This window comes from Callospermophilus lateralis, chromosome 14 (genome assembly GCF_048772815.1).
Source record: "Callospermophilus lateralis isolate mCalLat2 chromosome 14, mCalLat2.hap1, whole genome shotgun sequence".
NCBI lineage: Eukaryota > Metazoa > Chordata > Mammalia > Rodentia > Sciuridae > Callospermophilus > Callospermophilus lateralis.
The window spans coordinates 101043121-101067779 of record NC_135318.1 but is presented as its reverse complement, the minus strand read 5'-3'; positions in this window follow the sequence as shown (position 1 = coordinate 101067779).

Genomic DNA, 24659 nt, shown 5'->3' with positions numbered 1-24659 from the left:
ATCTGAAGTCATCCAAACCTAGAGTGATTATTTTTAATGCATGAAACTGGCTAAAATATTCTTCACTGTATTATTGACAAAGTACGTAAAAAGATACTTTACCTTCAAAGGAAACGAGAAGATAGTAGCATAAATCAAAAACAAAAAGTAAGAACAGAGGTATAGGACTCTAATCCCAGCAGCTTGGGAGGCTGAGACAGGAGAATTGCAACTTCAAGGCCAGTCTCAGCAACATAGTGAGGCCCTAAGCAACTTAGTGAGACTCTGTCTCAAAATAAAATACAATAAGGGCTGAGGAGATAGCTCAGTGGTACTCTCCAGTACTAAAAAAAAAAAAAAAAAAGGAAATTAAAATGTGTAAACAATGAAAAATTGTCCAACTTCATTTTAGTAAAAATTACAAAAATGAATTTTGTTTCCTCTGAAAAAATTTTTAAATATGTTTCCTAGGAACTGTGAAGCAGCATGGAATCTTTGTTAAAGGGAAAATTATTATGGGATTTAAGATATGAAGACCATATGGAGGGATCTCATAATCTTAGAATGTAGTAGAAAGAATTTAATAAAATCCAAGAAGACAAGGTCAGCAGGCAATTATACGTGTTAAACTTGATCAGCTGGCCAAAGGCAGTGGTGCCTACCTGAAATCCTAGTGGCTTAAGAGGCTGAGGCAGCAGGATGGATATTTCAAAGCCAGCTTCAGCAACTTAAGGAGGCTCTAAGCAATATAGCGAACCCCAGTCTCAAAATAAAAAATAAAAAGGTCTGGGGATATGGCTTAGTGGTTAAGTGCCCTTGGGTTCAATACCTGGAACAACAACAAAAAAATTAATCAGCTGTCGGATGCTGATTAATCAAAGAGGAAATACATGTAAGACACAGAAGTCATGTTGGGAGGTGAAAAAAAAAATCATTTTTTAAAAGTTAAACCCCTATCTTCTCACCCAGCCGATCATTCATGCACTCAGCCTCTATCCACTGACCAGCTACTTTGACCTTGACCACTCACTTCCAGCTGTTCACTTTTAGTGGGGCATAATACGTAGCCTCTGTGTTTGTGGGGTTCATATGCAAAAGCATGGAACAGAAAAGAAGTAAATGTCAGACTGATGTAATTGCCATGCAGAGATTAATGTGAGGTCACGATGCTCCCAAACACTTAATGATAATAAATAACCATATGAAATGAAAGTTCTGTGTCAGGCCCTTTTAAACTGCTTTGGTGAAGGAGTGACAGTTGTGACATCAATATCCAAAGGGGTGCTTTCTGGCAGAAGAACGAGGACCGTGTGGGAGGACCCGACTACACCTTCATTAAGGATGCGTAGAAGTCATAGATTTCCAGCCATTGGGCGTTATTCCCCTTCCATTTCAGGCCTTGAGGATTCTACTTTGACTTGAAGATTTGATATAAAATACTGCTTTCTCTATTCCAGATAAGCCATTTCATTCAGTGAAGAAATATTGGCTTGGTGCCCATTATGTGTTAGGCTGACTGTTAGGGACGGAGACTGAAGTCTTGCCCTCCACCTCTGAAGACATGGAGTCCAGCTGAGGAGAACACGGACTGTGTGCTCTATGCTGACAGCAGTCACCTTCGAAACCCAACGGGGAAATCAATGCCAGCTTCCTGAGTGTTGTGGGTAGAATTTGGAGGAATAGAATTCAAAAGTTAAAAAAAGGAAGAGTGGATTGGAGGGAAAACATTCAAATGGAAGGATATCGTGATAACGTACCCATTCATCACATCTTGACATGACCCCATGAGGGACATATGACTCCCATCCTTGTCATCTGTCATCTCTATTTTATGGTTGAAGAATCTAGGCACAAAATTGTTGAATATGGCTGTAGAGCCTGGTTTTTGTCACTAGAATCTAGCAAGACCCTCTCGAAGAGTTGGGCCCTTCTCACAGACTAGAGCCCATTCTGTTGACGGTACCGGAGGCAGGTATTTTCTTTGTGGATATTTTCTGTTCATGAATACTCTTTGCCCCCTAACCCCACCGGAAGCTCCCAGACTTAAGTTCTACACTGTGCTCCTTGGCATGTTGTGCATGGTGATTAGAGACACTGCGGTTTCATGTAACCTGCTTATTCAAGAGGGCATGTCTCTTTTTAGCCAACTACTAATGAAACCACAACAAAAAAAAGGTAAAGAAAAAGAAATCTCTTGAGAGAGATGCCTTGGTCTTCTTCAAATGTTAGAGATTAGTTTGAATATACCTAATTTTTCTGAATTATTTCTTCACGGATCCAGCCTACACTAATAACTCACGAATATTCTTTGATCTTGTAGAAGCTCAGAGTATGGTGGTTACCAGAGGAGAGGGGTGATGGGGAAGGTTGATCACAAGTCCTGATTACATCACAGTGAGACAGAAGCAAGAATTGCTGTTGTGTTGCCGTGAGCATAGATAGCAAAAACGTACTGTATTTTTCAAAAAGCTAGAATGAAGAAGTTTGGAAGTTTTTACAATACAGGAATGACAAACATTTGTAGAGACAGATATATTCAACCAGATTTAAACATTACACAGTGTTTACATACATCAAAACATCACTTAGTACCCTGTTAATGTGTGTAATTTTTGTTTCTAATTATCAGCTAAAAATAAATTTAATCTTTAATAAAGAATGTTGTTAACTATTTTACATGACTTATTTGTGAACAATGTCACCTATATTTAACCTATAATTTATTGGGTAATATATTTCTTTTATCCTCCTAAAAATATCTTCACCAAACTGATAGGTTTGTTTTTATTTTTTTAGAAGGCCAGTTGGTCCTGCCCTTACCCACAAGTCCCCTGTGTCTCTGAAGTGAGAGGCCAGCACTTTGTTTCCACGAGGTGCCACCCAGTTTTGCCAGTCTGCATCTCTGGTCTTATCTCTGGGAATACTTTACTTTTTCCAGATGTACAGATTTTAACCTCCTTATTCTGCCTCATATGAAAACATCTGCACGATTTTAATCATATGGTTTTTTGACTGTTCCTTTGAGATAACCAAAGCCACATTACAGACTTCTAGATGGGTCATTCCTAAAGTATAATTCTTATCCCAGGAGTTGTGACAAGGGAGAACGTGTTTCCCACGTGACCAGCCCCTGCCCAAAGACACACATTGTAAGCAGGGGTTCAGTGAGGCACCAAGGAAACATGATACCATGGAGATCAGGGCCCCAGGGCAGGACTGGGGCAGCAGAGGGGAAAAGGAAGGCTGGGGGTTAACAGAACAGGTCAGATCAAGGAAGAGGTGAACCCTCAAACCACAACTGGCTAAAGAGGCCAGCAGATTACATAAGGCCAAACCCCTTAGGTGACCCAACACTGCACACTTCATGTGCATCTCAAAATGCTGATGACTAGGCCTCAGCATCCACCTGCTGGATCCTTTGGGAAGAGAAAGGAAGAAGTGGTGCAGAAATCTGAGCTTTCAACAAATTCCCCAGCTGATATGTAGACACAAAGAGGTTTGACAATCCCTAAGATGTTAGTCTAACAAGCAGGTACTTTTTATTTTGCATGGGATTTCCCTTGCTCCTAAGAAAATATTTAGTGTGTCCAAATGTCCAGGAAAAAAACCCTTTCAATCCTTTCTACTTGTCTAGTTGCTTCGATGGTATGAACTCCCAAGAACAAACAAAAGGAAAGACGAAAGTGCTTTCTAGTTTTTGTTTCAATAGGTTGGGCTCAAAATAATTGTTCGGAGTTAGTTCAACTTCAGTTAAAATACCAGTTCAGATCAATTTTTGTTTGGTTTGGTATGTGTACACTGGTCTGTGCACACGCATACCATTTCCTCTGAGGAACCAGAATGAGAGGGAAGTTCCTCTTTCACTCAAAAATCCTTTCAACCACTGCTGTCTAAAATTTATTTTTGAGAGAGAAAGAGAGAGAGAGAGAGAGAGAGAGAGAGAGAGAGAAAAGAAAGGGGACAAAAATCTCAATTGCTAGCACTTAAGGAAAACTATCACACCAAAGTAGAAGGTGCTTATTCTGAGCATTCCTGAGAAGAAATTTTGATAAAGTAGAGGGGACAGAGGAGGAGGGGAGGAGGGGAGGGGCAGGCAGAGGAACAAGACCACCATCACTGCAGCCATTGGTGGCTTCGCTTCCCAGGACCATGTCTACTGTTTGGCCATTTTTTTCCCGCAGGGGAAGGAAAAAGCCAAAGGAGGATGATGATCGAATATTCCCAGAAGCACAGCTACTGATGCTAAAGGAGTTGCCGGCTCAAAACCAGTCCTTTGTCTAAAAGGAGCAGAGGAAAGACGGTTTCAATGGACTCAGACAATGGATCAGACCAGGGAAAACTGATTTGTTCATAAAAGCCTTTTGGCCCGGACTATATTTGCTATACAGAAAAGAAAGTCTTTCTATTTCAGCGGTTCTGTACCTCCTCCCCCCTCCCCCCACCCCGTGCTGAGTTAATTAAGGGTCACTCCAGGATTTTCAGAGTTTTCTTTGGTGGCTTCAGAGAGGAAAGATAGGAGGTGGCTTTGAACAAACAGGAACCTCACCCATAAAGCCAATCTCCTATTTCAACCTCAGTTCTTTTGCCAGCTAAAGCACCCGCACAGAGCTGGGAGTGTCCCGTTGTGCCAGGGAATTCACCCCGAGGGAAAGACAAAACCCCAAGGAGCAAGAACTAACAAAGATAATCTCAGAAACACTAGTCACGCTGGCTTTCAGAGAGAAACGCGCTCTGAGTCCTAATGCCTTATCATTGGTGATAACAAGACCAAACAGGGGCGCTGGATCCTGAAGGTACCAGGGTACAGCATGTACTCGGGCCCACACTTGATGTTCTCCAGATTGTAGCTAGGGGTCACTTGTCTCTGGAAAACTTTGTGATGCCTCCCAAGGCTCCTCCAGTTGAGTGCTGTTGGTATACACCCATCTGGAACTCTGGTCTAGTGTCACCTAGTCTTTGGTCTAGTGTCACCTAGTGATTTCTCCCCAGTTCCCACACTGCCATGCCCAAGCATGAAAGCGTTTTTTAGGAGGATCTGAAAAGGAGCCAAGAGGAAAGTCAAACAGGCAGAAAGCTTAGCACGAGACTAGATCACATTAAGTTTGTGTGCTTGGCATGGCTGCGCTGCGCCTGCAGAAGGTGTGCAGAGGTTCACTTTGGCTTCAAATAGTTAAAAATGCATTCACTAAAGTTACAAATATCAAATTCAAACCCTCAGTTCTTCCTACAAAGTGTGAAGTTCAGCTTAAAAGCATAAAAGTCCAGGTGATTTTTTATGGTTTTTATTGGTGCATGATAGCTCCACATACTAGTGGGATTCCTGTGACATTCATACATGCCTGTAACATGCGTCGATCAGTCTCATTCCCAGTACCTCCCCTTTCCTTCCCTCCCTTCCTGCTCTGATCCTCTCTACTCTATTGGTCTATTTTCTGTTTTGTTTTTTTTTTAATTTATGCATTATAATTATACATAAAAATGGGATTCACAGTAGTATATTTGTACATGGATGTAATATAATTTGGTCATTTCATTCCTCAGGATCTCTCCTTGCCCTTCCCTCCTCCCTCTCTTTCTTTTCCTTCCTCTTCTCTATTGGTCTCTCTTCCACTTTCACAAGATCCCTTTTTTATTCCTTTTTTTTTCTCTTAGCTTCCACTTCTCTAGCATATGCCCTTTTTATCTTAAGCTTTTTCTCAAAGGAAAACATTTGATCCTTGACATTCTGAGTCTGGCTTATTTCACCAGCAAATGACATGATTTCATTCGTCTCTATGGATGAGTAAAACTCCATTGTGTGTACATACCACATTTTCTTTATCCATTTGTCTCTTGGGGGAGTCTAGCAGATTTTGGCAGTCACTTGTAAGAGAGTACATGTTCTATCTACAGATGCCCTGTGTCTCGATAAACCCATCACTAATTTGAAAACATCTTAATCAAAAATGCATTTGATACACCTAACCTAACTTAGCATCATAGTTTAGCCTTGTCTACCCTAAACTACTCTAACTTAGCATCATAGTTTAGCCTTGTCTATTCTAAATGTACCTAGAACACTAATAGCAGCCTGGAGTTGAGAAAACTCATCTAAAAAAGCCTATTTTACAATAAAGTGCTAAATAGCTCATGGAATTCATTGAATACCTGCATAACAGGCTGACTATACAGCACACTAGTACCAATGTCCAATTCCTACCAGCCTCACTGGAGCGTTCTATCACAGATCACTAACCTGGAAAGAGATCCAAATTCAAAAGTCGAGGTAATGTTTCTACTGAGCACAGATCACTTTTGTGTTCCCCATTATAAGGTCAAAAACTCGAAAGTCAAATCCTCAGAACTTGAGGTCTGTCTGTATTTTATAAACAGGAAAACTTAATATCTTCAGCTGATTTTTAAACTTTGTAAATATTCCAGTCTGAAACCTTCCCATTTAAAATATAGTCTTAAAATTTTGATAAGTCAAGCTTAAAATTGTTGAGAAAACTTAAATTGTCAATAATTCCATTGCCAACCAACTACAAGTGTTATGGTTTGGATATAAGTCGTCCCCTAAAACCTCCTGTGTTGATGCAGGAGGTGAAATCATTAGATTGTGAGAGCCATGACCCAATCTGTTCACCCTAATTTGAATGGACCACCTGGGTGGTAACTATGGGCGGGTGTGGTGTGGTGGCTGGAGGAAGTTGGGTTACTAGGAACATGTTGAGATTATATCTTACTCTCATGGCTCGCTCCCCCCCCACCCCACCCCCCACCCCCACGGGTTCTATGAGCTGAGCTATTTTTTTCCACAATGACCTTTGACCCTGATGCTCTAATTCAGGCCCAGAGCACTGGAACCAACCGACCAGGAGCTGAACCTCTGAAACCATGATCCTCAAATAAACTATTCCTCCTCTAAGTTGATCTTGCTGGGTATTCTGGTCACAGCGATGTAAAGCTGACTCCCACAGACACCTACTTAAAAATCACGTGTCTATTCCAGTTACTTAACCATAAACTTTCAATCAGAACTTTGAGGTAAATCTGTTTTGTCTGCATCTATTTAAAATTTCAGACAACACAAGCTATGAAGGATCAATTGTGTACAAATTGTGTACTTGAAGGATTAATCCTACTGATTTGATTCTCTCAAATATTTTCTATATTTACTTAAAAGTCTTCCCACCATTAAAGGATGTTGACTCATTTAAGAAACAACTATGGCATCCTATACAGTTTGGGCTCATTTTTCAGTGCAATTTTAGGAAGAAACTTCTCAACTCAGTGAATTTCTTAATGATTGAAAGTTTCAGGCAGGAGTGACAGATTCTTGTTTCTGACCCCCATGAGTCTTACTGGACCCTATTTCTCAAAGGAGGTCATCAGATAGTCCCAGGCTCAGATCAACTATATAAGGACCGCTTACCTAGGAAATATTCCCAGAAGTTGCACCATAACCAAGTGGATTAATTAGATTTTGTAGTTCTTTGTCTCTTAAAATAGATATTTTTTCCCCTTAATTCCAGATTCTGTGCATCTGACTTTTCATATATTTTCTCTCTCTTACTGAAACTGAATGATATTCAATTGGATGTTAAATCTCCTCTCATGACTTTGAGTGCACGAGAATAATTTTCAGTCATTCTGCTAACATTAGGATTTTAACAACACTGTCAAGAGGCCACCTTGTGGGTCTTATTCATTGGAATATTTGTTGTTAATAAACTAGAAAGTGTATTTGCTTAATAAATTTGCAGTGATACTTTAAGTGGTCATTTTAGCCTTCATTTTTCCCCTTCAACTCCTTCCTATTATTATTTTTTATAGTCATTGCTATTGTCAGAAATGAATGTCAATGGGAACCATGTTACAATGAAGCTCAGGGAAGAGGAGAGCAGCCAGGTGTAGTGAAGCATGCCTGTAATCCCAGTGGCTCTGGAGGCTGAGGCAGGAGGATGGCAAGCTCAAAGTCAACCTCACAACAGCAAAGTGCTAAGCAACTCAGTGAGACCCTGTCTCTGAATAAAATACAAAATAGGGCTGGGGATGCGGCTCAGTGGTAGAGTACTCGCTTTACACTCATAAGGAACTGGATTCGATCCTCAGCACCGCAAAAAAAAAATGAGTAAATAAAATAAAGGATTGTGTCCATCCACAACTAAAAAAAAAATTAAAGATTTTTAAGTACAAAATAGTGTTACAAAATAGTGTTGAGCATGTGGCTCAGTGGTTGGGTGCCTCTGAGTTCAATCCCCAGTACTGTCCCCCCACACTCCCCCCAAAAAAGAAAGAGAAGAGCCAATGATTTTGTTTCCCAGAGAAGATGTACTGTATTCTGACAGGCCAGGTTGGTGATGAGAAGTGTCCACTGGGAGGAAACACCCACAGCCTATACAGCTCTACAGAAAAGTAGAGTTTTGGAGATGTCTAGCAACAAGGAAGGACCACACAGAAAGTTCCAGAGATGGTAAGGAAATAACACTAACCAACCCACCAACAAAAACTCTAGCAAAAAACAAACCATCTGTTAGCTCAGTTTTAAATAACCTAATTACCTGGTTCCTATTCTTATTCTACCACTTACCAAATGTGTGGTCTTGGCCAAGTGGTAACCTCTGTGATAAATAGTTAACTTCTTTGTTACATAAGCACAAAACCTGCCTCTCAGACAGAGAAATATAGCCCAACAGTGAGACTAGTCACACAAGGCACTCAGAAAGGAAAAGAGTTTCAAAACAGTTTTGTCTTATTAATGTGATAACTGACATTTCAAAAGGCAAATTATCAATGTCTTATTAAGGGGAAAATCATAATTTGTGTATTTCACACATATATTTTGCAAATTTGAGTTATATTAATTTATGTCACCATAACTTTGGAGTCCAGAGGGCCACAAAAGACCATATATCAGCTGGTTTAGTTCCTGAAATACTCTGAAAGTTGTTATTGTGTGAAAATTAAAATGTTAAATAAGTACAGTTTGCGGTTAATAATTTTTTAGTGAGAGAAAGACAAAATTAAAATAAAACAAGTGTTTCACAGTTTCTTTACCCACCCTGCATGCTGAGGAAAATTTTGCCCTTGATCAATAACATTCGATCTTTCCTGAGCTTTAATAGCCTTTTCTAAGTGGATCCTGACCATAGTGTGCAGGCTGTGTAAAGAGAACTTTGAAAAGAGAGAAAAGTCACTTTTTGCAAGGAAGAAAATTTTGATACAGAAAGAAAGATAGAGAGGGTTAAAATGAACCTAGGACTTGCATGGTGACTGGGTTTGGGCCATTTTGGGAAGCCTGGGACAAAAGTCTGACTTCAGGGACCATCAGAGTGAGGTAGCTCCTAAGAGTAAGAGAGAAGGGAAATTGGCCTTAAAGAGTTTTGAAGTATTTGCCATCAAATGTTCTTCAGGTTCGGCCTTTTCACAAAGGTAAGTGGGTCAAGTGTTTTGGGGTTCTGTGTTTTACTCTTAGCTTCATGCATTGCTGACTCCAAGACTGTGTGGTGGGGCTTCATGTGGATTTACCTTTACCATTGCCATCATCGCTGCCATCATTTAATTCCAAATTAGTTTGAGGAAACAAGCTGAGAAGGTGAGGTCAAGCAATGAAGAACCAGTGCCTCTGCGTGAAAAGCCCTCAAACAAGGCCTCGCTGCACGACTGTGATGGAGATTGCAGAGTCTATGAACACACATTTCTGTCTTCAAGGACATCACAGTCTCACCCAGGAAATATTAAAACATTCCGTACATACAAGACAGGAAGTATTCTATTACTAAAAAATCACAACAAAATTCGACTGTTAAGTAGAGAAAGAAATGATTCATTTTGACTAGAAAAAATTAGAGACCAAGTTCATGAAAGAGATAGAACATAATAGGGAACCTTGAGGTATAAACCGAATCCAGGCTGCTGTAACTGGGGACAGGAACAAGGTCACAGCCTAATCTTGGTTCTTTTTATAATAAATATATCCCCCCTAGGATGAAATCAGGGCATTTGCCGGTAAATGGATAGAACTGGAGACTATCATGCTAAATAAAATAAGCCAATCCCCCCAAAACAGAAAGGCTGAATGTTCTCTCTGATTTGTGGATGCTCACCCAAAAAAGGGAGGTTGGGGAGGAGAATACTAGAAATAGCCTGGACTAGACAAAGGGAAATGAAGGGAAGGGATGGTAGAGAGGAATAAGAAAGAGAATAGAATTAATTGGTCATAACTTTCCTGCCTTGTATTGTATAAACAACCAGGGTAACACCACATCATGTATGACCACAAGAGTGGAAACCTAATAGAATACGTTATCCTTATGCATGCATATTCTGCCCAATACATTCTACTGTCATGTAAAACTCAGAATTTTAAAAAGTAAAATAAATAAATATATATCCCCCTGTTATTCTTCCTGCTCCATATGAATATATGTTACATATATGTTTAATATATGTTACAATATATGTTTAATATATGTTACATATATAAAATATTTATAAATTATAACATATGTCTGAAAAATTATATGTCCATATTTTATCTAAATTATATACATGGATACACATATATAAAATGAACAGATCCCCATGGACAATATCAGAAAGTCTAACATTTTCCTCATTAAAATCTCAGAAGAGAAGGAGAAAAAAAGGAGGGAGCAGAAAAAAATATTAGATAAAATGGAAAAAACTTTCCTAAAATATCAACATATAAATCAAAGAATACCAGTAAAAATCAGGTAGGATAAAAACAAAAACATAGGTAAGACCTCATAGTAAAACTGCTGAAAATCAATGACAGAGAATTGTGGGAAAGAAGACAGAAAACTTTTTTTTTTTTTTTAGAAACAACAGTAAAATTACTGCTGAGTTCTCATCAGAAACAACAGAGAACATAAAACTATTAAGTTATGTCCTTAAAGTGCTACAGGAAAAAAAGATCAACCTAAAATTTTATGTTCGGTGAACATTTAAAAACAATAACACAAAGAAGAGAAAAGGTAAAAGGAAATATACTGTTAAAACACACTGGTGTGTGTGTGTGCGTGTGAGTGTGTGTGTGTGTGTGTGTGTGTGTGTGTGTAACATGTTAATTCAAGCTAATGAAAGCAGAATATGATGTTGAGAATTTATGCCATCAGGCCCAGGAAAGACCCTGCTGACTCACACCAGAGGCTAGGCCTAGGCCTAGGACTGCCATCATCTATCTGCATAGGAGCCCAGACTCAGGTTAGGCCCAGGACCATCCCCACCAACCCACTCAGAGCCCAGGCCTAGTTCCATTTTTGAAAGTGGTTACATCCATCTTGGGACACCCTCACTCCTATCTTGAGTTACCATCACTATTGCCGCCACCACCTTTAGTTGCAGTAGCATCCATTTGGAACACTGGCCGGGACTGGAAGCCCAACACCAAGGTGAAGTACAGGTAATCTGCATGGACTACAAGATTATAGGGTAAAAACTGTAATACTTCATATCTATACTGCAAGAAAGGAAGACATGTAGACAATATGAAAAAACAAGGGAAGAAAGTGCTCCAAACAAATCTAAGTACTACACCAATAGAATCCATTGACAGTGCAGTTTTTGGAATGTCAGAGAAGAAGTTCAGAATGTACATAATTAAAATGATCTGCAAATTAAAGAATGACATAAGAGAGAAAATATGGGCCAAAATTGATCACTCCAACAAAGAAATAAGAGAGCAAATACAGGCATCCATTGATCACACCAACAAAGAGATAAGGAAACAAATATAGGTAGCAAAAGATTACTTCAAGAAAGAGAGATTCTAAAAACAAACCAACAACAACAACAAACCATAATCAGAAATCCTTAAAATAAAGAAAACAATGAACCAAATAAAAAAACTCAATAGAAAGCACCACCAACAGACTAAGTCACTTGGAAGACAGAACTTCAAATAATGAAGACAATATATACAATCTTGAAAATAAAGTTTAACACACAGTTAAGATGGTAAGAAACCATGAACAGAATATTCAATAATTATGGGATAACATCAAAAGATCAAATCTAAGATTTATTGGGATAGAGGAAGGCACAGACATTCAAACCAAAGGAATGAACAATCACTTCAATGAAATAATATCAGAAAATTTCCCAAACATGAAAAATGAGTTGGAAAATCAAATACAAGAGGCTTACAGGACACCAAATGTACAAAATTACAACAGATCTACACCAAGGCACATTATAATGAAAATGCTTATCATACAGAATAAGATATAGAATATCTTAAATATTCTTAGAACCTTAAAGGATACAAGAGAGAGGAATCAGATCACATATAGGGGGAGAACAATTTGGATCAAGCAGATTTTTCAACCCAGACCCTCAAAGCCAGGAGATCCTGGAACAACATAGACCAAGCTCTGAAAGAAAATGGATGACAACCAAGAATCTTATATCCAACAAAATTAGGCTTCATATTTGATGACAAAATAAAAACCTTTCATGGTAAACAAAAGTTAAAAGAATTTACAGTGAGAAAGCCTGAACTTATAGAGCATTCTCAGCAAAATATTACATGAGGAGGAAATGAAAAATAATTATGAAAATCAGCAAAGGAAAGGCACTAAAGGAAACGCCAATCAAAGGAGAAACCAAGTCAATTTAAAAACCAAACATAAACCAAAATTACTGGAAATACAAATCATATTTCAATAATAACTCTGAATGTGAATGGCCTAAACTCATCAATTAAAAGACATAGATTGACAGATTGGATTTTTAAAAAAGACCCAATGATATGTTGCCTTCAAGAGACCCATCTCATACAAAAAGACATCTACAAACTGAAGATTAAGGGGTGGGAAAAAAATACACCACTTACATGGACCACATAAACAAGCGGGGTTTATATACTCATATCAGGTAAAGTGGATTTCAAACCAAAGCTAGTGAAAAGGGATAAAGAAGGACATTTCATACTGCTTAATGGATTCATACATCAATAAGACATAACAATCATAAATATATATGACCCAAACAATGAGGCATCTACGTATATCAAATAAACCCTTCTCAACTACAAGAATCAAATAGACCACAAAACAATAATACTGGGTGATTTTAATTCAACTCTCTCACCACTGGAGAGATCTTCCAAAAAAAAAAAAAAAACTAAACAAAGAAACTATAAACTCAATAAAACAATCAATGATTTAGACTTAACAAGCATTTATAGAATGTTCCATTCATCAATGAGTGAACACACTTTTTTCTCAGCAGCACATGGATCCTTCTCCAAAATAGGACATATGTCATCCCCCAAAGCAAGTCTTAGTAAACACTATCCTGCATTCTATCTGACCATAGTGGAATGAAATTTGAAATTAATGATAAAATAAAAAATAGAAGCTACTCCAACACCTGGAGATTAAATTATATGCTATTGAATGGTCCATGGATGACAGAAGATATCATGGAGGAGATAAAAGAATTCTTTGAGGTCAATGAGAAACTCTGACGCAACTTATAAAGACCTCTGGGACACTATGAAGGCAGTGCTAAGAGAGAAGTTCATTGCATTAAGCTCACTTATTAAAAGAAGAAAAAGTCAACAAATAAATGACCTGACATTATATCTAAAAGCCCTAGAAAAAGAAGAATGAATCAACACCCAAAGTACTAGAAAACAGGAAATAATTAAATTCACGGAGGAAATCAATGAAATTGAAACAAAAGAAACAATTCAAAAAATTAACAAAACAAAAAGCTGGTTCTTTGAAAAAGATAAATGAAATTGACAGACCTCTAGCCAAGCTAATAAAGAAAAGGAGAGAGAAAACTCAAATCATTAACATATGTGCTGAAAAAGGAAATATCACAACAGACACTACAGATATACAGACGATAATTAGAAATTATTTTGAAAACCTGTACTCCAATAACATAGAAAATATCAAATGCATCGGCAAGTTTCTAAAGTCATATAATTTGCCCAAATTGAATCAGGATCATATACACAGTTTAAACAGATCAATTTCAAGTGATGAAATAGCAGACACCATCAAAAGTCTACCAACCAAGAAAAGCCCAGGACCGGATGGATACACAGCCAAATTCTACAAGACTTCTAAAGAAAAACTAATATCAATACTCTCCAATTTATTTCAGGAAATAGAAAAAAGGGAGCACTTCCAAACTCATTCTATGAGGCCAACATCACTCTGATTCCAAAACCAGGTGAAGACACATCAAAAAAGAAAATTTGAGACCAATATCTCTAATGAACATAAATTAAAAAATTCTCCATAAAATTCTGGCAAATCAAATAAAAAAACTTATCAAAAAGATTGTGCACCAGGACCAAGTGGGATTCATCCCAGGGATGCAAGGTTGGTTCAACATATGGAAATCAATAAATGTAATTCATCACACCAGTAGACTTAAAGATAAGAATCATATGATCATCTCAATAGATGCAGAAAAAGCATTTGCCAAAATACGACACCTCTTTATGTTCAAAACACTAGAAAAACTAGGGATAATAGGAACATATCTCAACATCATAAAGGCTATCTATGCTGAATCCCAGGCCAACATCATTCTAAATGGAGAAAAATTGAAGGCATTCCCTCTAAAACCTGAAACGAGACAGGGATGCCCTTTTTTACCACTTCTATTTAACACGGTTCTTGAAATGCTGGCCAGAGCAACTAGACAGATGAAATAAATTAAAGGGATACAAATAGGAAAAGAAGAATTCAAATTGGCACTATTTGCTGATGATATGATTCTATACATGGAAGACCCTAAAAGTTCCACCAGAAAACTCCTAAAACTGGTACATAAATTCAACGAAGTAGGAGGGTATAAAATCAACACCCATAAATCAAATGCATTTCTGTATATCAGTGACAAATTCTCAGAAAGGGAAATGAGAAAAACTACCCCATTCTCAATAGCAATACTTGGGAATCAACTTAACAGAAGAGGTGAAATATCTATATAATGAAAGTTACAGAACCCTAAAGAAAGAAATCAAAGAAGACCTTAGAAGATGGAAAGATCTACCTTGCTCATGGATAGGCAGAATTAATATTATCAAAATGATCATACTTCCAAAAACACTATATAGATTTAACGCAATTCTGATCAAAATTCCAATGACATTCCTCATAGAAATAGAAAAAACAATCATGAAATTCATCCAGAAAACATAAAAGACCTAGAATAGCTAAAGCAATCCTTAGCAGGAAGAGTGAAGCAGGTGGCATCACTATACCAGACCTAAAACTATTCTACAGAACAATAGTAACAAAAACAGCATGGTATTGGCACCGAAACAGACTGGTAGACCAATGGTACAGAATAGAAGACACAGAGACTAACCCACAAAACTACCCACAAAATTCTAATTATCTTAGACAAAGGTGCCAAGAACATCCATTGGAGAAAAGATAGCCTCTTCAACAAATGGTGCTGGGAAAACTGGAAATCCATATGCAACAAAATGAAATGAAACCTCTATATTGCACCACACCCAAAACTCAACTCAAAATGGACCAAGGACTTAGGAATACAACCAGAGACCCAGAGATCCTGCATCTAATAGAAGAAAAAGTAGTCCCTAATCTCCATTATGTGGGATTAGGCCCCAACTTCCTTAATAAGACTTCTGTGGCACAAGAATTAAAATCAAGAATCAATAAGTGGGATGGACTCAAACTAAAAAGTTTATTATCATCAAAAGAAACAATCTGTGAGGTGAATAGAGAGCCTACATCTTGGGAGCAAATCTTTACCCCTCACACATCAGATAGAGCACTAATCTCTAGGGTATATAAAGAACTCAAAAAGCTAAACACCAAGAGAACAAATAACCCAATCAAAAAATGGGCCAAGGACCTGAACAGACACTTCTCAGAAGATGATGTACAATCAAACAACAAATACATGAAAAAAGTGTTCAATGAGAGAAATTAGAAAAAAGTGTTCAATTAGAGAAATGCAAATCAAAATCACTCTAAGATTTCATCTCACTTCAGTCAGAACGGCAACTATTATGAAGACAAACAACAATAAGTGTTGGCGAGGATGCAGGGAAAAAGGCACACTCATACATTGCTGGTGGGACTGTAAATTGGTGCAGACAATATGGAAAGCAGTATGGAGATTCCTTGGAAAATTAGGAATGGAACCACCATTGGACCCAGCTGTCCCTCTCCTCGGTCTATACCTAAAGGACTTAAAAACAGCATACTACAGGGACACAGCCACATCAATGTTTATAGCAGCACAATTCACAATAGCTAAACTGTGGAACCAACCTAGATGGCCTTCAATGGATTAATGGATAAAAAAATGTGGCATATATACACAATGGAACAATGGAAAATTGCTCAGCAATAAAAGAGAATAAAATCATGGCATTTGCAGGTAAATGGATGGAGTTAGAGAAGATAATGCTAAGTGAAGTTAGACAATCCAAAAAAATCAAATATTGAATGTTTTCTTTGCTATAAGGAGGCTGATTCATAGTGGGATAGGGAGAGAGAGCATAGGAAGAATAGATAAACTCTGGATAGGGAAGAGGGGTTGGAGGGGGAAGGGAGGGAGCATGGGGTAATTAAAGATGGTGGAATGTGATGATTATTATTATCCAAAGTACAGGTATGAAGACAGGAATTATGTGAATATACTTTATATACAGCCAGAGATATGAAAAATTGTGCTCTGTTTATGTAATAAGAACTGTAATGTATTCTGCTGTCATATATAAATTTAAAAAATAAAGTAAAAAAAAGAGGAAACATATTTAAAAAATAGTGCACCATGACCAAGTGGAGTTCATTCCAGGGATGCAAGGCTTCTTCAACATATGAAAATTAATAAATATAATTCATCACATCAATAGACTTAAAGATAAGAATAATAGTATTATATCAATTGATGCAAAGAAAGCTTTGACAAAATACAACATCCTTTCATGTTCAAAAACACTATAAAAACTAGGAATAGATGGAACGTACCTCAACATTGTAAAAGCTATCTAGCTAAACCCAATACCAACATCATTCTAAATGGACAAAAATTGAAAACATTCCCTCTAAAAACTGGAACAAGACAGGGATGCCCTCTTTCACCACTTCTATTTAACATAGTGCTTGAAACTCTAGTCAGAACAATTACATTAAAGAAATTAAAGGAATACAAATAGGAAAAGAAGAACTCGAACTATCATTATTTGACAAAGACATGATTCTATACTTGGAGAATCCAAAAAACTCCACCAGAAAACTTCTAGAATTAATAAATGACTTCATCAAAGTAGCATGATATAAAATCAATAATCAGAAATCAAATGCATTTCTATACATCAGTGATGAATCCTTTGAAAAAGAAATTAGAAAAATTATCCCATTCACATTGGCCTCAAAAAAATCAACTTTGGAATCAATTTAACAAAAGAGATGAAAGACTTCTATAATCAAAACTACTGAACACTAAAGAAAGACATTGTAAAAGACTTTAGAAGATGGAAAGATCTCCCATGCACTTCGATAGGCAGAATTAACATTGTCAAAATGGCCATACTACCTAAAGCACTATGCAGATTCAATGTAATTCCAATAAAAATCCCAATGTCATTTCTTATACAAATAGAAAAAGCAATTATGAAATTCATTTGGAAAAATAAGAGACCCAGAGTAGCCAAAGCAATCCTTACCAAGAAAAGTGAAGGAAGAGGCATCACAATACCAGACCTTAACTTAAACTACAAAACTATAGTAACAAGAATGGCATGCTATTAACACCAAAATAGGCATGTAGACCAATGGTACAGAATAGAAGACACAGAGAAAAACCCACATAAATACAATCATCTCTTGCTAGACAAAGGCACCAAAAACATACATTGTAGAAAAGATAGCCTCTTCAACAAATGGTGCTGGGAAAACTGGAAAGCCATAGCAGCTAAATGAATTAAACCCCTATCTCTGATCATGCACAAAACTCAACTCAACGTGGATCAAGGACCTAGGAATTAGACCAGAGACCCTGAGCCTAGAAGCCTACAGAGTAGGAGAAGATCTTTACCACAAGCACATCAGATAGAGCACTAATCTCCAGGATATATAAAGAATTCAAAAAACGTAACACCAAAGAAACAAACCACCTAAATCAATAAATAGGCTATGAAGCTGAACAGACACTTCTCAGAAGAAGATATACAATCAATCAATAAATATACGAAAAATGTTCAATATCTTTAGTAATTACAGAAATACAAATAAAAGCTAAAATTCCATCTCAGGCAGTAATCAAGAATAGAAACAACAGTAAGTGTTGACGAGGATGTGGGGAAAAAGGTACACTCTTACATTGCTGGTGGAACTGAAAATTAGTGGAACTACTATGGGAAGCAGAGTGGAGATTTCTTGGAAAATTTGGAATAGAACCACCATTTGACCCAGCTATCCCACTTCTGGGTTTATACCGAAAGGACTTAAAATCAGCATGATATAGAAATGCAACCACATCAATGTTTATAGCAGCTCCATATACAATAGCTAAACTGTGGAACCAATCTAGATGCTTTTCAATAGATGAATGGATGAATAACGGTGGTATATATACACAATGGAATATTACTCATCATTAAAAGAGAATTAAATTGATGCCTATCAGAAGATGAATGAATAAAGAAAATTTGGTATATATGCAAAAAAAAGAGAGAATAAAATTATGGCATTTGCAGGTAAATGAATGGAGTTGGAAAATACAATGCTAAGTGAAGTAAGCCAATCCCCCCGAAAAAAACAAAGACTTAATGTTTTCTTTGATATGTGGAAGGCTGACTCATAATGGTGATGGGGGGGTGGGGGAGCATGGGAGGCATGGAGGAACTTTAGATAGGACAAAGGGGAGGGAGGGGAAGGGAGGAGGCATGGGGGTAGGAATGACAGTTGAATGAGTTAGACATCATTACCCGAAGTACATGGATGAAGACACAGATGGTGTGAAAATAGTTTGTGTACAACCAGTGACTTGAAAAATTGTGCTGTATATGTGTAATATGAAATGAATCGCATTCTGCCATTGTGTATAACAAATCAGAATAAATAAACAATTTAATAAAAAGAAGAACTATAGAACAAATTATGTTAAAAAAAGACCAATCCAAATTGGTCTAAAGTGACATTTATAGAATAAAACACTCAACAAATGCAGAATATACATAATTTTCAGGTGAACACAGACATTTCAACAAAATTGATCTTATGTTGGGCCACAGAAAGACCCTCCATACATTACAAAGTATGGAAATAATTTGAACTCAAGACATTGAAGAAGAAATAAGTAATAAAAAATGATCTAGAAAATCATGATATGTAAAAATAAGGGTAAGTAAGATATGGTTTACTGGAGAAATAACAAGGAAAATAAGCCAGTGTTTTGAGCTGAGTGATAATGGAAACTTTGGAATATAGCTACAACAGCGCTTAGAGGGACCTGAATAGTGAGATATTTGTCCTAGAGAAGCAGACTAAATGACATGTTTCTGTCTTAAGAGTTTAAAAATGAAGAGCAAATTGAAGTAAGTAAAAGAGAGGGAAAAATGGCAATAAGAGAAAAAATGATGTGAAATAAGACACCAACAATACACAAGTCAACAGAGCACATTTGGTTCTTTGGAAAGATTAATAAAATTGAGAAATCTTTAGCAATGTTGATTAAGCAAAAGTTAAAAAGGAACATAAAGGGTTTTGTGGGGTTTTTTTTGAGATTTTAAAGTTCACATAAACACAATAAGGTAATATTATAAACATCCAATAAAACTGACAATTTAGAATGGAATAATTTATTGAAATACATGAATTACTAAAAGAGGTTTGAGAAGAAATAGAATACTTAAATGGTCCAAAATCTGTTAAAAATTAAATATATTACTTAAAAGCCTCATCAAAAACTGTAGTCTCAGATAGTTTTATAGGTGAATCCTACCAAGAATTTCAGGAAGAAATAACATCAAACCTACATAAAGTCTTCCAGAAAATAGAGAAGAAAACACATTCTATCTTATTTCATGAAACTAGTACACACCTGATACTAAAACTCATTAACATTGTTGTAAGAAAAGAAAATGCCAGCCAGGCATGGAGGAACCTGCCTGTAATCCCCTGACTTGGGAGGCTCAGGCAGGAGGACCACAAGTTCAGCAAAAGTGAGGAACTAAGCAACTCAGTGAGACACTGTCCCTAAATAAAATACAAAATAGTAGGGGCTGTGGTTGTGGCTCAGTGGTACAGTGCCCCTGAATTCAATCCCAGGTAGCAAAAACAAAACAACAACAACCACAAAAAAAACAAAAAAACCAATATGACAGAAGAGTATCATTTATAAACATATACACACCAATATTTAGCAAAATATTTGCCAAAATGATGCAGTAATACATAAAACATACTGCATCATGAGCAAGTTGAGTTTGTCTCAGGAATGCAAGGGTAGTTCAATATTTTAAAATTAATCCATAATTTAAAATTTAGAATTTTTTAAACATATTAACAAAGGAGAAAACCCAACGTGGTTATTTACTAATAAATAATTTGACATAATTCAACACTTATTACTGATGAAAATTCTTAAGCTAGAAATGGAGCAGAACTTACTCTGATACCAGGTTTCAATAGATTACAAATTCTACAACCAAATTTATATATAGGGGTTACCTAATGACCAATTTGTCCCCCTCTACATCTTTTCAACTTTGTATTGGAGTTACGAGTGAGTAAAAACAGAGAAAACAATAAAATCTAAAAAATTTGGAAAGAAGCAAAACTTATGATTATTTGGAGATAACATGATAGTATAAATAAAAAACATTAATAGATTCATATAAAAATACTAGCTTGAACAAGTAAATGTAGCAAAGCCATAGAATATAAATTTAATATAAAATTCAATTAAATCTGCATATATTAGTAATAAATAATTGAAAGATGCTATCAAAAGTAGTCATTTGAAAGTATATGGCAAAGCATCCAAATATTAAAACACTGATAACTGAGTGACATATTATAACCCATAAATATGTAGTTACTTTATGTCAATTAGCACATACACAAACTCTAAGAAATTTGAAGGTTTTAAGACTGACATTTTAGATCAAGAGATCTGTGAGATAAAGAATCAAGACAGTGATTATGACAGTAAGGTTAGACAATAATTCCATGTAGTAGAAGAGAGGGAGGGTCCTGGGATAGACGCATGCACATATAGTTAGTGATTTGTGACGTGGGTAATAAGAACCGCCTATGTGGAATCTGTCAGCTTGGATTTACAAAGCCAAAGCCAGAAAGTTGGGGTAGCTGTACCCAAAATGAGAACACTGTGCAATTAGAAGTGAGAAAATATATTTTAGTTCACGAAGAGTAATATCATTACATGGTATGGATGAGGGCAGGGAGCCTTCCTCACCTAAAAGTATCACAACTTTAAATAGAAATGTTTCTCTACTCCTCCTGGACAAAATGATCCAACTGTTATTTCAGTTGAGAATTGAAAAAAGACTTTTAAAATAACAATGTTTATCTGGGCATTGGGACACATGCCTGTAATCTCAGCGACTCAGGAGATTGAGGTAGGTACATTACAAGCTCAAAGCTGACCTCAGCAACTTGGAGTTACCCTGTCTTTAAATAAAAATTAAGAAGGGCTGAGGATGTAGTTCAGGAGCAGAAAGGCCCTGGTTTCAATCCCCAGTAATGTCAAGGAAAAAAAAAGTTTTAGTTATCAGAATTATTGAAAGAAGTTTATAGGATTTTCTGGAAATAATCATGGCAATTAACATTTATTGATCAGTTAGTGTTGACAGGCAGTATCCTAAATGTTTTGCAAGCACTGTTACTGTTAATTCCCCAACTACTCATACATTGTCACTATTGTAGAGATGAGAATGGGTAGGTCACTTGCCCGGTCTCCTAAAGCTGGTTCATGTAAGAGTTGATATAAAAATCCAGGTAGCTGGACTCCAAAGAGAAATAGTCTATAGCAACCACCTCCCCAAAAGCAAACCTTGACTCCTTCTTTTCTTGGCATTTACTTCTCCATGTTTGATCTTTGTAGTCCTATTACATTTCCTCAAGATAAGCTTCAGTAGCCATATGGGATATGTACCTGAGGAAACCCTATAAAAGTCTGTCCAAATCTATTAATTTGTACCCTTAAGAGGTTATCAGATTAAAATTAACAATTGGATTTTTTGCAATATAACAAGGGACAGTTTCTTTAAACACCATCTTCATATCAAAGATACCATTCTCATTTTCCATCCTTCTTTAGCAAACACTTTCCCACTCCATGCTCAACCTGTACAATTTCCTTGTTCCCACAGTGTGTAAAAGATTAATTGCTATATTTGCTGATGTGATTTGTTACCTCCCTTTCTGAATCATACCAATCATTATGATTTCTCAATTCTTTATCGTCTCTTGTGTGAGATCTCCCAGTTTCAGAGAAATACTTTCTCATTGTCTTGTACTAAACCAAACTCTGTCTCAGAAACCTTAGAAAATTCCTATCTTGTTCCACCAATATTGATGGAACAAGAACTTGACATAGTGACGCCTTCATCTAAGATAAACCACAGATAAGAAAGGACTATTGTCTTTTTTTGCCACATTTATAACTCTGTCCCTGATAGAAACTCTAAAGTCCCTCTTTTCACAATTTCAGGAAGAACCTTGCATCTGTGAACAACTCTGTGTTGGTTGTTTCCCTAAGGTCATCAAACATAGTTAGAAAACTTGGACTGGAACTACCATTTGAACCAGTCATCCTACTCCTTGGTATAAACCCAGAGGACTTAAAATAGGCATACTGTAGTAATGCAGCCACATCAATGTTTATTTATGGGACCAACCTAGGTTCCCTCAACAGATAAAACAATAAAAAAATGTGATATATATATCACATCTTAATGTATTTATATATGTCACATCTTAATATATTTATATATGTATATATGTGTGTATATATGTATATATAAATATAATATATACATATATACACACATATGTATTATATTTATATATATACGTGTATATATGTGTGTATATATATTATATGTATATATAATTATATATACAGACATATATATTATATATATATATATATATGTGTGTATATATATGTGTGTGTGTGTGTATATAAATTATTCAATCATAAAGAAGAATGAAATTATGGCATTTGTGGGTAAATGGATGGAAATGTAATAAGTGTAATAAGCCAATCCCAAAAAATCAAAGACCAAATGTTCTCTCCGATAGGTAGATGTTAACACACAATAAGTGGGGGGAGTAGAGGGAGAATAGAAGTTCATTGGATTATACAAAGGGGAATGAAGGGAAGGCAGGGGGCATGGGAATAGGAAAGACAGTAGGATGAATCGGACATGACTTTCCTATGTTCGGATATGGATATATGCCCAGAGAAACTCCACATCATGTACAACCACAAGAGTGGGATCTTAATTGGAAGAAGTTACACTCCATATATGTATAATATGTCAAAATACACTCTACTGTCATGTATAGCTAAAAAGAACAAATAAAAAAAGAAAATACTGCTGTTGAAATGGACCCCCAGATTTTGAAGTGGATGATAGACTCTTGATATGGCAGAGACCAAGCAGAAGTACTTAATAAGCACAGGCAAGGTAGCTGTTCCTGCTGTAATCATTAGGTTGGTTGGTGTGGTTATGAGAATGGTCCAATCCTCAGGGATCTCCTGCAATCATTGGTTGGTCATTGGGTTCCCAGGACTGAAATAGCTAGGAAACCTACTAATATCCTTTTTGATCCCCTAAAACTAAGGGACTGTAACTAGAAGTCTGACTTAAACCACAACAGATTTATGACCACTAGTCAATTCTCAGATTCAACTTAGTTCCCAACCCAGAGTCCTTTGAGTTAAACACAAACCAGGTTCACTGCACCATCCTCTCCTGACATCAAAACCATATGCAATAAGCTTCCCACCTAATATTTCCCAAAGTTATTTGCAGATATTTTCCATGTATGGAGGCTGACTCTGAGGCAATATTTGCAAATCTAAAATTATGGGGTAGAGTACTAGTCCAAATAGGCTGTTAGGAATTTTTGGCCAACATCCCATGATTAATGATTTCCTCAGTCTATGAATCCATGCGGTTCATTTCCAGATCCTGGATGTATATCGTAACTGAAAAAGTCTTAGTACCTGGGTCCCTGACTCATCAAGTAGGGGGCTATCACATCATTAAAAAGCACGTGAACTCTTTGGAGCAGTATCTAGTAAACAAAATAGTAGGTCAAAATTATCACAACTTCCCTAGCAGAAATCACAAGTATCAGCACCATTTTAAGAGATTTCAAAGACACAGGGAAAAATTTGGAGGGTTCAGGAATGGAACGCCACTGTTTGAAAGTCCCCTCCAAAACTCGTGTTGCAATTTAATCCCCACATTTATATGTTGATGTTATTCAAAGGGGGAGACTTTGGGAGGTAATTTGGGTTAGGAAAGATCATTAGAGTGGCACCACCATAATGGGGTTGATGACTTTAGAAGAGGAAAGAGACTCAAGGGGACATGTGTTTTCTCTGTCTCACCATGCGATGCCCTCTGCCATGATGCAAAGCAGTAAGAAGGTCTTCGCCAGATGATGAGCAGATGTTGGTGTCAT